Raw genomic sequence first — 14,466 nt, 5'->3', positions numbered from 1 at the left:
TGTCCCGGTGTTGGAGGGCTCGGCTGACAAGCTGCGCCCCACTCGCTGCAATGCCAGGCGGGCTCTCTGGGTCTAAAGCGCGCCACACTACCTGCCCACAATCAGGGGCTCCGTGCACCCTGGCGAGCAGCTGGCTGTGGCGTCTTCACTGGAGATGGGCTGCACGGGGCTCTGTTGGGGAGGAGAAACGGGCTGAGCGCGGGCATGGACGGCAAGAGCTGCCTGCCGATGGCTCACCCTCCCCTGGCACCGTGTGGGCATGGGGCAGGGACCAGGCGCACATGGGCACCTCAGGCGAGGCTGCTCCCCCTGCTCCCCCTTGCGGGCCCAGCCGCTGCAGCAGGCTGGGCGTGCTCCGTGGACAGGGAAGCAGCTGCTGGGCCAGTTCCTCCTGCCCCGCCCATGTGGAGTCTCCCCAGATGATGTGGTCAAGCAGTTGCGAGCACTTTCGTGTGCTGGCTCCCTGGGTCCTAGCACTCATCCCGGTGTGGCGCATGGCTTAGTATGGGAATCCTGGGGATGATTAGGAATGGGTGGGGGTTGGATGGGTCTGGGGATTTGAGAGGTCAGTCAGGGGGTGGGAAGTAGGTGGGAGTCGGATGGGGTCAGGGCTATTTGCTGACTATTAATAACGGAGATGCTTGAGGCCAAAGCAACTTCGATATATCACGGTTTCACTTATAACACAGTAAGATTTTTTGGCTCCCAAGGGCCATGTTATATTGGGGTAGAGGTGTACTTTAGTTCCTAGAAATCCCAGTTAAGGAACAAAGTCCCATTACACTAGGCAGCCCATGTTTTCAAGAGTTATAGTTGATTCTTGGTCTCTAAGCTTGACACCTTATGGACACCATTACGGATAACTGGGAACATCAAAATCAGGCCCTTCTAATATATCTCAGGTTGGGCACCCATAACATGAGACACCCATGATCACCAAAGCAAAAAACAGAGCTTGTCACAAGTGCTTACAGTCTTAGTATTGGCTTAAATGCTAGATGCATGAAGATCATGGCACACAGATCCAGAGTTAGATCTCAGTTTGAATTTTCCCAAAATGCCCAAAGTGAGGTGGATTTAGACTCATGATTCTAATTTTGAGTAATTCTAGGGATACATCAGACAAGCTCAGACCCAGATTCAGATCTGAATTAGAATTTTTCCAAATTTCAGTGTGACTTTCAACTTTGGCCCCAACCCTAGCTGATGTAGACGTTCACAAACTTGTATCATTAATTCCAGCATTTGTTGCCAATGATGTTTTTAAAGGGCGCCAGCAATATATTCACACACTTTATCTCTCTTTATGTCTTTCTAAGGTTTCCAGTTGATTCGCTCTTCCATATGTCAAATGTGGCTGTTCTATTTATTGTCTCCCTCCTACTCCCCAAAACATCACTTTAAACCTCTTACAACAAAGCAGGGAGCAGCAAATGCTGTCATGTGATCAGTGTTCTCTCTTGCAGCCCAGAGTTCTTTTCTAGGGAAAGACTGTTGCAATCTTACAAAAGAGATACAATGGGAGCACAAGAAGAGCAGGGCTGGCTCCAGGTGTGTTGCTGCCCCAAGCAGCCAAAAAAAAAAAAAAAAAAAGCCGCAATCGTGATCTGTGGCACTTCAGCAGGAGGTCCTTCACTCCGAGTAGGAGTGAGGGACCCGCCACCAAATTGCCACCGAATACCTGAAAGTGATGCCCCGCTCCGGAGTTGCCGCCCCAAGCACCTGCTTAATAAGCTGGTGCCTGGAGCCGGCCCTGAAGAAGAGAAAGCCAGCTATGCAGCATGATACTCTTTGTGATCCTCCTGTGTAGCTGCCACAAAAAGATTTTGCCTCTGCAAAATCTTTATGCTGCAGATAGACATCACTCACTGCAACACATTGCCCATGTATGCAACCCCAGAAAGCTAAAGTCCTGTGTGGAAAAACATTATCATTCCCTCCATATTTTGAAATCACCATCAGGGAGAGGTGGTCCACCCATGCTGGTGAAAGCTGAGGATATGAAGGCTTTTGCTAGGGCACGGATGGGTGTCTGAGAACAGCATAGAGCGAGAGAGGTTTGGTCAGAGTTTGAGTCAGGGATTCCCAGGAAATCCTGACCTAAAATGACGTCTGGACTGCTCCCTTGGCCTTTATTGCAGATCATTTGGCTCACCAGACAAAGGTCAAAACTCCACTGAAACCACAGCTTTCTAAATTCCTGGTCAGATTTTGGGCAAGTGTTCTCCTTTCATGTCTTTTTATTCAGGAAGGAAATGCAGGGACACTTAGGAAAACCAACTTCTCTTATTCATACAGTAAATTCTGAGTAACACCAGAATACAAAAGATCATGAATTTGTGCCTCATCGTAGCTCCTCAGTATTGATCCCTGACTCATATGTTGCTGAACATTTTTTTTTTTGATGGAACAGTTTTCTTTTGGAATAGGCTGTTTTGTCAAAATCAATTTGAAGGAAATGTTAATTTTGATGAAATTTTCAATGCAAAAAATTTGAAATCATTCTTATCAAAATAGATTATTTCATTTTGACATTTTAGCTTTGGTTTTGGCTTCATTTTAATATCTTTAAAACACAATTTTAATATTTGCTTTATACATAAATATAATATTTAATGTTTTATATTGTGATGATGAAACATTTTGATAACACAGTTTTGACCTTTCTGAAATTGAAATATTTGGGAATTTCCTTTTCATGGTAAATTTCAAAATTTTGACTCTTCATCCTGAGTCAGGACAAAAGGAACTTTTGAAATACTGGAATTTTCCACAGGACAGAGACTTCATTTTCTGACCATATTGAATGCTGAGCACTTGCAGCTATCATTGACATCAATAGTTTTGTAGGTTCTCAGCATTTCTGCAAATCAGGCTACTAAACAGAAATTAATTTAGGTGCCCAAATGTGTATTTGAGAGCCCAATTTTAGGCACCCAATTTTGAAAATATTGGTCTTAATCTAATGCGACAGTGTAGGGATAGAGAAAGAGATGAGGTAGAAGGAGTGTAAAGGAAAGGAATATAGAAAAAAATCAAATACACATTAAAGAAGCATGAATGTTTTCAGTTCTGTAGATAAAACATTCCAATCATCAGGATACAAATATGCAAAGCTGTATAACTTAATTTTACATTGGGGACCACAGAGTATTTTCAGAAGATTTACATTTCTAAACAGGGGAGACACTTTTAGAAAATGTCATCTCTAATCTATAATGATACCATTTATGAGTACTTAAAACCCCACAATGAAATATATTCAGTGATGCCTACTACAACCTAATGATTCAAGGTGCTGCATAGGCAAATGCACGATGTGTCTATTTACTTCATCCTTGGGATAGAATGTAATATTTGTACCTCTCTAACTGAACACAACAATGGCAAATAATTTCCACATGATGAATGGAAAAAAGGTGCCAAAAAAAGGGAGACGAATTTGCTGTATTCAGTTCTCCACACATGGAGAGCTTTAATGCCACTGACTTCCTTATTTTTAGAGGAACTACAAAATGATACATTCAAAGAAAACCTCTCAACATGGGTATTACCAAATGATGAAACTTTTTTCTTGGGAGATTATCATTTATTTATAGATAGCCACACCACGTAAAATGTCCGGGAGGAATTAATATTAACCATTTGTTTTAAAACTTTTTGGGGTGTAAAATTGCACTGTTCTAACCACCTATTGTCCCTTGCCCACTATTTCCATCCTACACATGGCCACTTTGTGACTTATTGAATTACATTCTAAGAGTGCTGAATAGAAAAAGGGGAAAGAAATAATGCCATAAAGTATAAACTATCTTTTCTTTTTTCTGGACTCAATTTATCTTCATTTTCTTGATTACTTGTTCCTCCCTTGGAATTTCCTCTCAAAATCTACTTCCCTCTGTCCACTCCCTTCACCAGCTCTAGAGTTAGGATCCAGTCACTGGTGTACCTGAGGTTCACAATCCTGATCAGACCAAATTCAAATTCAACGTGTCTGTAGTTCACACCTCATCTGTGGTCAGCCAGGAGTGGTTCTCTCTTCTGTTGTGTTATCAGCTGTGAACAAGCTCATTTGGTGGCAAGAGGCAAGGAGACCAAATCTGGCAACACACACCGAGACCGCAATAGAAGACAGGGACATCAAACATCAAACCAGCCAACAATATAAGAGAGATTCAGAGTTGTTTGACTTGGATATCTTTGGTGAAGAAACCACTCGGTTTGGGGAGCTGCTTTTGAGAGAGACTGGAAGTGAGCAGTCTGACTGTTGGAGGGAGCTAATTGTGGCACAAATTTGTTGTTTCAATAGCAAAAAAGCTTGAACCTTCATTCGCAAGGTGAATCCTGATAGAGAACAACCAAAGTGCTTTTCTGCAGTCTCTCTCAACAAAGTCACACACCAAACTCATCCTAAATGGTTAACCGGAACACAAAACAAAGCCTAAATGAAACCAATCAAGACGGGACATCGCTCACTCCTCAGGCACAACAAGTCCACAATCAGCATCTCCCGCTGAGGAGCTGACAATAGCTATGAAAACCCTGAAAAGTGGAAAGGCAGCTGGACTCAGTGGTATATCTAATATAACTATTACTATATTTCAGGATAAGAACAATAGTGACTACCTGACTTCTTTAATTTTTATATTCAGGCTGTGGATACAGAGAATGAATTGGTTCAGGAAGTAAGTCTGAAAGGCAGGTACGGTATGTAGTAGCAGATCCAAACTAGTTGCACACAACCAACACTATATACATTAACTGGAACACTGAGTTCAGGAATCAGGAAACAAAGAAGAACAGAGTGCAGGAAGAAAACACACACACCAGTCATCACAGTAGTTTAAGCAGAATCTTGAATAAGGAGTGGAGAGAGAGGAGGTCCTTTTGGATCAGGTGCAGGGGACAGCATGGAAGAAGGACACAGACTGGCATCAATGGAGCGCAGTGGATGAAGTGTTATCCAAAAAGGAACAAAATTATTTAAATCATGGAGGGCAGAGTGATGGATCAGAAAGAAACATGTGCATGCAAGTGAAAGTGTGTGTGTGTGTGTGTGTGTGAGTGTATACACACACAATATTTAAAAAGAAATTTGCCTTTGTCTAGACTTAAAACAAATAAAGAAACTTTTAAGAGTACTTCACACATCCTGCTATTCTCCCATAGCCCATGACCTAATTGTCTGAGAACAGACTTGAATCTGCCAGCTACCTGCTGGGATGCCCAAATACCGTTGTGGTAGTGGGACATTTTGTTTGTGCACATCCAGGTCCTTGTACATGTCTCATTCATGTACCACAATTTTCTGAAGTTCTGCCATTAGATTTAGAAAGCTAAACCAGGTTATGCTTTTCTTTAGTAGAAACTGGTAATGAGCAGATAAAGTCCTTGAAGAATGAGATACACTCTAAGGACATTTTTTTAGAGCTCAGCGCAGTGAAAGGACGGATCTTCTGAGAGAACTCAGGTAAGCAAGTCACTGCTCAGTGGCACTTCATATGGGTGTGGCAGGTTCTACTGAATCTGACAGAAATACATTGGCTCAAATAAAATGCTAAGGGAAAGTCAGACTTTTTAAAAAATATTAAAAATATGCTCTTCCCTTTTTGCTACAAAAAGGATAATAAAGAGACTCAAGTTAAAAAAAGGAAACAAATTCAGACAGCTCTAAGATTAAAGAATGGCAGAAACATAAATTCCTGGTAAATCCAACTAAATTTCCAGGCAACAACAATAGATCAAATCCATTGCAATAGAAACAAAATTGTATCAATTTCAAAATTGAATAATGCCTGAGAAAGTATTCCTTATCATATCTAGAGAAATGGCCATAAAAATGACTGCTGGAACAGCTTCAAAAAGAAGTTCTTGTGTGCAAGGACCAATAGATAATAATAGATTGCACCTTTTCTAGAAACCTTTCAGACAAAAGGCTGCTTGTGATACATGGCTATTGTCTCATACATTGTTACTACAATATACAGTTAGATCCTGAGAAAATAAAATACCTTTAAAACACACTTTTGAAATGTTGTCTGGTTTACCAGGCCTGAAAGAGAATGTGTTAAGTTTCAAGAAAATGCAAAAGGGGAATAGATGTGAAACTAATATTTGTAGTGAATATTGTTTTGGGAAGAACATCTGGCAGAACAGCATCCACAGTCGCTAGCAGTGACAATGTATAACTAATAAATCATTGAGCTCTGTGGTGAGGACAACACATACCTTTCTACTTGATAGGTTGTTAAAAGCTGACACTTGGACCAGCAATGAATGTGGTCTCTGATACTTGCAATGAGACCATCATCGTGGTAATATCCCAAAAGGATGAGGCTTCCTTGAAAATTGTGCACCACCTGGATCAATGTATGTCAAATAAGGCTATCAAGCAATTAAAAAAAATAATCACAATTAATTGCACAATTCAAAAAAATCGTGATTGTGTGATTAATCGCACTAATAATAAAATGTCATTTATTTAAATATTTTTGGATGTTTTCTACATTTTCAAATATATTGATTTAAATAACAACACAGAATATAAAGTGTACAGTGCTCACTTTATACTTATTTTTTATTATAAATATGTGTGCTGTAAAAAACAAATAGTATTTTTCAATTCATCTTATACAAGTACTGTAAAGCAATCTCTTTATCATAAAAGTTAAATTTACAAATGTAGAATTATGTAAAAAAAACTGCATTCAAAAATAAAATAATGTAAAACTTTAGAGCCTATAAATTCACTTAGTCCTAATTCTTGTTCATCCCATCGCATAAACAAGTTTGTTTACATTTGCAGCAGATAATGCTCCCTGCTTCTTTTTTTTACAGTGTCACTTGTTCTCACTTTCAGATGTTTGCATGGCACTATTGTAGCCAGCATTGCAAGATATTTACATGCCAGATGCGCTAAAGATTCATAAGTCTCTTCATACTTCAATCACCATTCCAGAGGACATGCATCCATGCTGATGACGGGTTCTGCTTGATAACGATCCAAAGCAGTGCAGACCAATGCATGTTCATGTTGATCATCTGAGTCAGATGCCACCAGCAGAAGGCGGATTTTCCTTTTTTGATTGTTCAGATTCTGTAGTTTCCATATCAGATTATTGCTCTTTTAAGACTTCTGAAAGCATGTTCCACACCTCGTCCCTCTCAGATTTTGGAAGGCTCTTCAGATTCTTAAATCTTGAGCTGAGTGCTGTAGCTATCTTTAGAAATCTCACATTGGTACCTTCATTGTGTTTTGTCAAATTTGTAGTGAAAGTGTTCTTAAAATGAATAACATGCTGGGTCATCATCCAAGACTGCTACAATATGAAAAACATGGCAGGATGCGTATAAAACAGAGCAGGAGACATACCATTCTCCCCTCAGAAGTTCAGTCAGAATTGAATTAACACATTATTTTTTTAACGAGTGTCATCAGCATGGAAGCATGTCCTCTGGAATGGTAGGCAAAGCATGAAGGGGCATAGAAATGTTTAGCATATCTGGCACATAAACACCTTGTAATGCTGGCAACAAAAGTGCCATGCTAACACCTGTTCTCGCTGTCTGGTGACACTGTAAATTAGAATAGGGCAGCATCATCTCCCGTAAGTGTAAACGAACTTGTTATCTTAGTGACTGGCTGAATAAGAAATAGGACTGAGTGGACATTGTTTTATTACTGAGTGAAGTTATGTAACAAAAAATCTACACTTGTAAGTTGCACTTTCACGTTAAAGAGATTGCATTATGGTACTTGTATGAGGTGAATTGAAAAATATTATTTCTTTTGTTTATCATTTTTATAGTGCAAATAGTTGTAATAAAAATAATATAAAGTGAGCACTGTACACTTTATATTCTGTGTTGTAATTTAAATCAATATATTTGAAAATGTAGAAAAACATCCAAAAATAGTTAATAAATGTCAATCCATATTCCATACTTTAACAGTGCAATTAATTTTTAATTTTAATTAAAATTGCAATTATTTTTTTAATCATGTTTAATATTTTTGAGTTAATAGCACGAGTTAACTGTGATATTTGACAGGCCTAATGTCAAAGTGCTTAAAATGGTCTGGTTGTATATCCAGATTATGTCCTGGCAACCTTGTCATGCCACTGAAACTTTTGATGCCCACATGAGCCAGCTCTGTAGCAGCATTTCTAGGTACCTACGATCTAGGATTTGTTGGTTTTACATTATAATATGGCCAAGACAGCTGCCAAAACCAAATCAGTGCTGGTGGAGGCTGTTGTTGGGTTCAATTTCTAATATCCTTGTTTTGGATCTTGTCCTGACATGTGATATAGAGCATCTGAAGAACATGATGAGAACTGAAAATGTCGGTTTGGTGTTTTTCAGCCTTCCATGGCAGATGCTGCGATACCAATCCGATCGAGAATCTTCACGTGAGAGTTGGAACCCAGATAGAAAAATCTGGATATTGCTTTGACAATTTTATTATTCAAAGAGATTGGAGATGCAGGTGGACCTGGTCCTAGATTTTGCAGCTTTGTCTGTGACCAGGAAACAAAGAAGCCAGTCTTAGCCGACTCCTCCTTCATTTGCTGGAGTGCCTCACAAAAGCTGTTGGGACTCTGTACTAGAAGAATGTCATCAGCATAGTCAAGGTCTGAGAACGAGAGATCACCAATCTTAATGCCTATGGACCTGACGGATGCTGCATTATGAAATCCATTGCCCGACAAAAGAGTGCAGGGGCCAAGACGCAGCCCTGCCTGATAACAGATACTGATTTAAAAGATGCTGACATACAATTCCCAGATGTACACAGGCAGTGAATCCATTATGCAGCTCTCTAATCAAGTCCAGCAGAATATTAGGGACACCTATACCCTTTAAGGCCTTCCATAGTGCGACATGGTCAACTGAATCAAACGGAGCCTTAAGATCGACGTACATCCCGTGCAGGGGCTTTATGAACTCACAGTGTATCTCTGAGAACAAGCAGAGAGCCAAAAATCGCATCTAATGTGGACCTGTTCCTTGTAAAGCCTGACTGCTGAGGTGACACTTCTGATGTAGCAGAAGCTCCAAGCATGCCAGCAGAACATACACAAACACTTTCACTGGAATGGACAGCAAGGTGATCAGCCTGTAGTTCTTACATTTCCTATGGTCCCTTGCCCTTATAAAGTGAGATCACAATACCGTCCTTCCCAGATGGTTGGCAAGGTTCCAGTTCTCCACACCAGACAAAAGATGGCCAGAAGTGATTCTGCTATTATCTCTGTTGGTATTCCAGAATGATGCAGAAAAATTAATTTAAAAAACCCCCTATTTTTAATACACTTCTGTTTTGAAAGAATCATCCCCACTAACATTTTGCCTAAATCCTCATGCCCCTGTATGTCTGAATAGTTAAAATTAAGTCATTTATAACTGAACGGAATGTTCTAATTCCTAAAACTATTGAACAGCCTCACTTCCAACTTTCACAGACATTGACTCTTTACCTTAAGGGAAAGTGATATACATTTAAATGCAATCAGAACTTGTTTTTATGCCTTGCAACGGGATTTCCACCGTGTAGTTGAAAAACTGAACTCAACGATAACTGTGGAGTAGCTGGTAAGACCTTCATAATGCACATCAGGGTTTTCAAAATTTGGAAATGTTAACTGGATTATGATCGGAGATTATATCTTACCCCAGTGCCACATAAAAGTTAAGCACTGACAGAATAACACAATTCACAATGAACTTTGGAAATGTCAGAATTTGTGCAGGTGTGGTCTATTATAAGGTTGCTTTAATTGTCAGCAATTTCATTAAATCTACTCATTACAAAACTTGCATAGATGTACCTTGAAAATCTGTTTTACTGGTTGTGAATCTCATTTTATGAAAGCAGTGATTTTTGTCCTTTTCCTGTTTTTTGCCCATGAAGAATTTAGTGGATAATATAGCACTAATTAAATAATACTGCACATATATGACTTTTATTAGCAGTAACACTCTATAAAAGTGGAAAACACACTTCCTTCTCTACTACTCCAGCACAGTACCAAGGAGAGCAGCACTCTAAAAATAGATGCTTTATGAGCTTTTAAAAAACTTTATTGGCTAATTCTTGGTCACTTTCTATTTAAATGGGTATAGTCTCATAGGAAAGATATGCATGGTTTGTTCCGATATTTCTTTTGCAGCTTTACCTGTAATGCAGACAACAGGGGGGCAATCTCTTTTACAATCATATTAGCATAAACTTGGAGTCTGCAATTTTCCTATTATGGCACCCAAACACAAAGGCACTGCACAGACAAAGTCCATCCATGCCCTGGAGGGCTTATAAAATAAGTGGATTTGTTTCAGGAAAGCATCCATATTCAGGATTTAGCCCATGCTTAAGTGCTTTCCAAGTTGGGGTCTGGGCAAGGTAAATAGGCAGGCTAGTAGTCGGACATCAGTGGGGCTATTGATGCACTTAAAGTTATGCATATGTGTGACCAAGTGCATCTCTGTATTTACACTCTACATACTACTGTAGTCATTTTTGCATAAAATGTATTGTGAAGTATTATTTGAAAACTAATAACTCACTGGTCAATAATATTGTGATGAAATATGTGTAGTAACATTATATATAAAGTTATAAACATACACTGAAATTAGGTCCGAAATGTGGCAACTGTGGGTAAACCAGTTTCTCAAAGATAAAGGACAAACTGGCACCTCTAGCCAAATGTCATCAAGATTGATAGGCAATCACCTGTCAAGTGGGCATTCATCTGCATATTAGCAAACAACAAAATGAAACCTCTTTCACCGCAAGATTCCATGACTCCAACCTCACAGCAGGAATTAAATGTATCTAAGAGTAACAACCAAAAAAGAACAAGAAATGAGCTGGACAGAACATTTCAGAGAATTGCTAAGAGGAAGCAAACAACCAGGAGGCAGAAGAAGATCTTGATATCAACACAGACACCTCAGCTAAAGAAGAGATCATTCGAGCCATCAAATCCTTAAAAAATGGGAAAGCTCCTGGCAAGGATAACTTGAATGCAGAATTGTTAAGATAAATTCTAAATTAGCAGCATCTATCCTGGTCCCTCTGTTTACATCAATCTGAGAAAGGGAAAAACTGCCAAATGAGTGGACCCAATGGGGTTATAGTAAAGATACCAAAGAAAGGAACTCTCAGTGATTGTAATAACTGGCGTGGTATCACACTTTAACCTGTGCCAAGCAAAGTACTGTGTAAGATCATAGTCCAGAGTATATCAGAGGCAGTTGATAGCATTCTCAGAAAAGAGCAAGCTGATTTTTGGAAAGGATGTTGATGCACAATCCAGATCTTCACTCTACAATACATAGTAGAACAGTGCTTAGAATGGCAATGGCAACTTTACATAAATTTCATTGACGTTGAGAAGGCTTTTGCTAGGATTCACAGGACCAGTCTATGGTGCATTCTGTGGGCATATGGAATTCCTTTCCATATAATCAACATCATTAAAAGCTTCTGTTTCAACTTTACATGCAGTGCCAAGAGGCAATAAATGGACACTCTTCTCATCCTTTGAAGACCTGTACTTTGCAGATGATCTCACTTTCCTATCAGATACCCAACACCATATACAAGAAAAAAGAACTCAACTCAATGCATTGAGCCAGCAAATTGGACTGAAAATCAACCGCAATAAGACCGATATCATGACCTGTAATATTGCCTCACTATCACCAGTATGGATAGAGGATTATGTTCTCGCCAGTGTAGAAACATTCACATACTTGGGCAGCACCATCAGCCAGGATGGTGGAACAAGCCAGGACATCCGAAACAAAACCAGTAAAGCCAGGAACGCCTTCAGGAGCTTAAATACAGTCTGGAAATCATCAGAATAAAACAGCAAAACCAAACTCAAGATTAATCAGAGCTGTGTACCTTCAACATTACTTTATAGTGCAGAACGCTGGGGAATGAGGAAGTGTGACATGTCCAAACTATCTTCATTCCATACAACCTGCCTCAGAAAAATCCTCCATATCTTTTGGCCCAAAACAACCTCAAACCAAGATCTGTTGACACAGTGCAGCCAAGAGTATCTGAGCACCTTCATTGCCAGGAGGCGTTGGAGATGGATTAGTCACAGGACCGGCGCTAGTGTTGTTAGCGCCCTAGGCGCACGGCCATTTCACCACCCCGCACGCTGGTCCGCGGCTCCGGTGGAGCTGCTGCAGCTGTGCCTGCGGGAGGTCCACCGGAGCCGCGGGAGCAGCAGACCATCCACAGGAATGCCTGCGGCAGCTCCACTGAAGCTGCGGGACTAGGGGACCCTCCACAGGCATGACTGCGGCAGGTCCACCGGAGCCGCCTGCCACCCCCCATCGGCAAAATGCTGGCCCCCAATAATCCTGGCGCCCTAGGCGATTGTCTAGGCCGCCTAAATGGAAGCACTGGCCCCGATTGGTCATGTGCTTTGGATGGAAACTGATTCCATCATAAGAGTAGCAACAAGATGGACACTTGAAAGCCAGGAAAAACAAGCCCACCTGAAAACAACATGGGGAAGAGCTGTGGAAGCCAAGCTGAAAAACCTGGGGCACAGTTGGGGAACAATTAATAGACTTGCCAGAAACAGACAGGAGTGGAGGAGCTTTGTCACTGCCCTAAATGCCAGAGGCATAATAGGAACATGATGATGATAATGAACCCTCAGGAAAATACATTTCAAAGGGGTACTGGACTATAAAAGTGAGGGGCAAAACCACTCCAAGGTGTGTTTTTCTCTCTCTCTCTCTTTCTCTCTCGATTTTTTCACCTAAAAAGACAAAAGAAACAGGTGTTGGACTTTGGGAGCAGATCCTGGCCTGAGAATTTGATCAGCAGTATTACTGGGAACATGTGGTAAGGGACTTCATCTTGAACCAAGTCTAATTTGGCAAGTTTTAGTACTAGGACGTGTGTTATCTTTATTTCTTTTTTAACCATTTCTGATTTTAATGCCTTATATTTGTACTCAATTAAAACCTAGCTCCTTGTAGTTAAATAAACTTGTTTTCTCCTTTAATAAAAACTAATTCAGTGTTGTGAACTGTGTGGGTACTCCATTTAAAGCAGCAAACTGTTGTATCCCCTTAGATGTGCAAGTGAATTAATTTATCCGGACTGTCCAGGAGAGAGCTGTGCAGTGCTTAACACACTTTGGGGGAAAAACCATGACTGGGAGTGTATTGAGGTCACTCTGCAAGTGGTAACCAAGGCTTATGGAAAGCCAAAGCGTGACTGATGTGTGGCTGGCAGGCTGCAGCCATACACAGACACCCAGGGTGTTACCTGCATACTGGAAGGGCTGTGTGAACGTGGCCCAGTTTGGAGCTCCAGCAGCAAAGCATCAAAAGGCATCTAAGCTGAAGGACAGGTGTGACATAGCCTCTTGCTGGTCTGGATTGCAGTCCAGAATGTCATAATTTGGCCAAATACTTTACTCAGTTGGGACCGATTAAGGATAAAAGACCCAAGGAAGAAGATGAAGTATAGATGGATGAGGCTCATCATTTAATTCAGTTTACCCTAACTCCAGAAATAAAGTCCCTAGGTCTACCGACATAAATCCAGCTGCAGAGTTGGGTCCCAAAGCAAGGTGCACAGTGCAGGATCAAATCACATTGCCTCATTTGATGAAATAATGGGCCATGTTGCTTGGTGATGTAACTCCACTGAAGTGAGAGTTGTCATACTAGCAGGCAATTTGTCTCAGTGTGTTCAAGACAGTATAGTTGGGAAATTTGGTACCACACAAATCTGTATATAAGAATGTAATAGAGGTTTGATTTTAAAAGAGGGGTCTCTAAAAGTTGACATTTGAGCCCTGGATTTAATTTAAGTTTAGGATCTTAAAAAAAAAAAAAAAGTAGAGGCTATAAGAAGGTATCAAAAAAGGTTTAAATCCTTCCCCCATCACCTTCTCTTCACTCTGCCTCTTTTGGTTATTCATTTAATTCCTGGATCCTGGAATTTTGTACTGTATATTCTCCATAATTGTAGCAAATTCATTCTGATAGGGATTTCAAATAAAATTGGAAAGATGCACAGGCACCGTGAAAAGAGAACCCGATGCACATGCGTATTTGTGTATTAAAATTAGAATACTCTTAACCTCAGGCTTCCCAAGTAGCCTAAGGGAGTTAGGTATCTAAATGCCACTAAAATTCAATGAGATTAGACTGCTTTAAAAGGTATAAAAATGTTTTTCGTTTAAGGGAATTATGGGACAGCTCCTTGAGACATGGTACAGAGAAGGAGGATTAATTTCTCTAAAGCAGATTTGCTTCAGAGTCTCTAGCTTTGTTAAAATTCAGTGTGTAGTGCAGCTTTGTAAGAGAAATGCTCAAAATTCCTATGTGAACATATCTAAGATGTCACTTACTTTGCAGCCCAAATATTCGTAATGGTCAAGTCATTAAAAAAAAAAAAAAAAGGCCTGATTGCCT

The sequence above is a fragment of the Chelonoidis abingdonii genome, chromosome 2 (genome assembly GCF_003597395.2).
Source record: "Chelonoidis abingdonii isolate Lonesome George chromosome 2, CheloAbing_2.0, whole genome shotgun sequence".
Lineage (NCBI taxonomy): Eukaryota > Metazoa > Chordata > Testudines > Testudinidae > Chelonoidis > Chelonoidis abingdonii.
The sequence above is the reverse complement of the archived record's forward strand: the minus strand, read 5'-3'. Positions refer to the sequence as shown.